Below are 5000 nucleotides of genomic sequence, written 5' to 3' on the forward strand. Positions count from 1 at the left end.
TGTGTGTGCATGCCTGTGTGAGCAGCTCATGTGTGTGTGTGCATGACATGATAGACTGTGCAGCTTTGCTCATCTGTCCATCAACGTATAAAGCCCGCCCTGACGATTTGATTGGTATGACTGCCCTCTGCTGGGCATAGAAGCTTCTCAATAAACAAGTGCTTGTGTGTGTGTGTGTGTGCTTGTGTGTGTGTGCATGTCTGTAGGTGCGCTTGTGTGTGAGCGCTCATGTGTGCATGTGTGTGTGTGCATGCCTGTGTGAACGCTCATGTGTGTGTGTGCTTGTGTGTGTGTGCATGACATGATAGACTGTGCAGCTTTGCTCATCTGTCCATCAACGTATAAAGCCCGCCCTGACGATTTGATTGGTATGATCAGTTCTCTGCCAGGCATTGAAGCTTCTCAATGAACAATGAAGTCCAGACCGAATTTCCCGACCTCAAAGTTTGTGGGCAGGTTTAAATTCGGGCTGGCTTCCAGGCTAGGAGGCCCCTGGCCTGACTCATAACTTTACTCATGAGACTTAAAAAAAAAAAAAAAAAGTTTAGTGAAAAAACGGACAAACCTGACGAAGTGATAAAACAAAACAAAAATAAGTCTACAACTCTCATCACATAAACCGGACGTAAACACTGGCCCTAGTAGCCTCCATGGCTAGGATAAGATTCACTTCTGAGTTACCTCATAATAGTTCTTCATAATACTCAGACCGAAGAAGAGCATCACAGGAGAGAAGGAACTTCTACCATAAGGCCAGTACCCTTATTAGTGCCTCTATTGCTAAAGAGAAGTTTCCCCTTGTCCTTGTCCCAGTCAGATGGATGGCCATTTTGTACTCTGTGCTTGGCATGTTCCCTCCTCTCTCTTTCTCAATAAACTCTGTCGGGGGTGCAGGAAAAGATGTCTGCCGAGTGTCATCCTCGCTGGGGGATTTATGCGTGTATTAACCTGCCATAGTGGGGGCTGTCATGTAAGAAATGCTGCTGAAGTTGCGCTATCTCTTAGCATGTGTGTGTGTGTGTGTGTGTGTGTGTGTGTGTGTGTGATATGATATTCAGACACACACACTGTAGGTTGTCATAACTCAGGATATTAGGCAGCTGCTGTTGTCCAACTTGCCAAAGTGAGCTGCCCCATGCAGTACTGTATGCTGAGAGTCTAAAACTGGAGTGTGATCCCAGAGTCCTTCATTGGACTTCACTTTGAAGTCCTGTGGAGTCCTGTGTCCTCTGAAGTCCTGTTGAGTTTTGGACTGTCATGTCGAGCAGACCCACACAGGCTTCAGTGGATTTATACTGTACACAGCGTGAAACAGTAACATGACAACATTATGGTGCTGTAGTCTGAAGCTCTGGAGACAAAGCACCAGACTAAACTGGACTGAGGACCACTGATGGAAATGGGGCATGGACGTCCTAAGAATATGACCCACATTGTGTATGTATTGACAAGCAGTATATTATCGTAACACCCCCAATTATCACCACTTTTGTTCAGAAATTCTAAAACAACAATGTTTTTTAACACTTCAAAATAACATTTACTAAATGAACCTTACATTTTCAGTAGCCATAGATGTGTAGATTTGAACAAAAATCTGTTTTGGTTCTCAACGGGAGATTTACTGCCTGAAATATCCGACATTTTGTTTACCACGCCGAGTTATAGTGCTGACCTGATAGGTTACCATTTACACCGCTTTCAACGCACATGAACGGTGTTAGGACCGGTGAATTCTCGGCCATGAAATTAAAATTCCACTCGAGCTCCAAGCTGTTGTGTATACAGCCTTACAACACTGCTTTACAGCTCTTCGGTCACGGTAAAATGTAACTTTTGGTACATAGCTAATTTAGATACACCCATGGTGTGGGTGGTTACGCTTCTTTTTAGGAGTCCGCTGTCTTGGTTTGTATTGAAAATGGATATTAAGTGACACATACACGCCAAAGACGGTGGAAATACGGACCACGGGTAATAGGGGGAGAGTCCGAGCAAATCATCATTTTTCCACACACATATCATTTCACATTTAATTTCTCTATGTGTGTGTGTGTGTGTGTGTGAGAGAGAGAGAGAGTATGTTTCATCTACCCTGTGTGTGCATGCCTGATTAAGCGCTCATGTGTGTGTGTGTGTGCTAGTGTGTGTGTGTGTGTTGTGTGTGTGTGCGCTCATGTCTGTGTGTGCGCTCATGTGTTTGTGTGTGTGTGCATGTCATCTCTACTGATATGTGACTTGCACATAGAGCCCAGCATCTCTGAGAGCTGTAAGTGCAGGCGGTGTCAGGCGTGAAAGGGGGTGATGACACGGCACACTCATACACACACACACTCATGTCTATCAAGTGAGTCATGCGGCCATCCCCTCAGATCAGTTAGTCAGCCATCAGAGAGAAAAGAGGTCTTAGATGTCCTCATCCTCTTGTCCTGCACAGCACTGCTTTACTGTGTGTGTGTGTGTGTGTGTGTGTGTGTGTGTGCGTGTCTGTGTGTGTGTGCATGCAGGCGTGTGCATGCATGCGTGTGCGTGTCTGTGTCAGTGTGTGTGTGTGTGTGTGCATGCATGTGCGTGTCTGTGAAGGGAGTGTGAAAAAGAACTCCCCTCTGCCTCTCTCTGTTTCTCTCTCTGGGTCTGTGTGTGTGTGTGTCTCTCTGGGTCTGTGTGTGTGTGTGTGTGTGTGTGTGTGTGTGTGTGTGTGTTGTGTGTGTGTGTGTGTGTGTGAGAGAGAGAGAGAGAGAGAGAGAGTTAGACAGAGAGGGGAAAAAAGAGAGGCAAACATGCGAGCGGGCAGACAGACAGACAGACAGACAGACAGATGGTCTGTAGGAAAAAGGTTTCTCTGTGTCATCGTTCTCTGTCATCCTCCTCATCCTGAGGGCCGTCACTGGCAGGACTCAAGGGGAGGTGGAGGCCATTCCAGTCCGCCCGTGACCATGAGGGGAGTTCCTTTCATGATTAGACTGGCTCCTGCCTCTTCTCTGAGTTTTCATGGAGTGGACTGACAATGTGTGTGTTTGTGTTTGTATGTGTAGGTGTTTGTGTATGCTGTGTGTGTGTATGTGCATGTATTTGTTTGTTTTTAATTTTGACGAGTGAATTCATTTTGTGAATACCTCACAAAAATACACACAGAAATACAAATAACCCCCCCACACACACACACACACACACACACACACACACACACACATCTTCCATCCAGGCCTTGTCTGAGTGTGTGAGCCCCCCAGCCCCAGTCCTCCATCTGCTGCCCCCAGGCATTAGCCCCCCTCCATGAGGTCAAACTCCCTATTATTCCCGGGATTCAAGATCATCAGCTGTTTGCTTTCCCTGCTGCGATGTAATATTTAAATCAATTCCACTTTTTCCTACCATTCTCTTTCTCTTTCTCTTTTCTTTTCTTCTCTTTTTCTGACTCTGTCTCCTCTTCGTTTCTCTCATCACTTCTATTTCTTTTCTCTGTCTGTCTGTCTTTGAATCTTCTCAGACTCGAATTACACAACTCAGTGATTGTGCTGTTAAACATAATGACTCGAGTCCATTTTAGCACTCAGGTTATTAATCCCTCCAACACACACACACACACACACACACACACACACACACACACACACACACACACACACACACACACACACCATTTTCGGCCCGCAGGTAATTATGATTCCCATTCACAGGCTGTGCTTATGGGGGAGTTTATGAAGTGGGCATCCTCTATGTGTGCGCGTCCACTGCCATCTCCCCAGATGAGACGCGGTCATTTAGCTTTTGGAGCGTGATGATGAGTTATCCATCACCATGACTGATACGGGTCATATCCGCCATTGTCCCTGAGCCAGTCACTCCGGTGAGACTAGGAGGGGTCGGTGGCAGACATGGGATTGGACTGTGTTTGTGTGTCGGTGTGTATGTGTGTGTGTTACAGTCATAAGAAGGAGCCCAGTCCAATGGGCCATGACGACTATAGGACATTGTCCTGACAGCTGAGGAGAATGAGTGTTCTTTATGGGTGAACATGTATGCTTCATATGTGAGTGAATGTCCCAAGACAGTCTGTGTGTGTGTGTGTGTGTGTGTGTGTGTGTGTGTGTGTGTGTGTGTGTGTGTGTGTGTGTGTGTGTGTGTGTGTGTGTGTGTGTGTGTGTGTGTGTGTGTATCTCCTTGTCTGCTCAATTTCCTCATGTGGCATTACTTAGACATATTGGGACTGTTCCCGCCTATCAGCAAACATACATGAGTCACTTCCAAGGGTGAGGCGTCCTCTCGTGCTTTGCCCCACAGGATCATAGGGGAACATGGCGGCAGACGCTGAGAGCCTCTGAGTGCTGTTGAGGTTCATTAGCTTCCTTTTGCAATCTCCGCCATCCTGCCTCAGCCCCCCTTTTCTCTCTCTTTCTCTCCGGTGTCCTCGATGAATGTGTGCGTCATGTATGACCTCCACATACACGCACATACACACACACACACACACACACACACAGACACACACACACACACAGAGAGACACACACACACACACACACACACAAATATGGGCACATGGACAGGCTAAGACACACACACTCACACGCATGCAGGCACACACAGTTTGCTGACGTCAGCCCTCACTTATGACAGCCATTTGAGTGCTACTGAAGAGTTATGGCTGACTCCACTCCTTTCTTCGTCCCCTCCATCCCCTGCTTTCCACTCCTCCCCTCTCTTAGTCTCTCACTCTGTTTCTTTTATCATCACTCCTCCTTTACCTTTCTCTCCTTTCATCTCCCTTTCCCCCACGTGTTTCCTCTCTCCTCCTCTCCTCCTTAATCTCCTGTCTTCCTCTTTCCTCTCCTCCTTAATCTCTCCTGTCTTCTCCCTCCTCCTCTCCTCCTCCTCTCCTCCCTTAATCTCTCCTGTCTTCCTCTTTCCTCTCCTCCCTTAATCTCTCCTGTCTTCTCCCCTCCTCCTCTCCTCCCTTAATCTCTCCTGTCTTCCTCTTTCCTCTCCTCCCTTAATCT

Source organism: Alosa alosa, chromosome 11 (assembly GCF_017589495.1).
Source record: "Alosa alosa isolate M-15738 ecotype Scorff River chromosome 11, AALO_Geno_1.1, whole genome shotgun sequence".
Lineage (NCBI taxonomy): Eukaryota > Metazoa > Chordata > Actinopteri > Clupeiformes > Clupeidae > Alosa > Alosa alosa.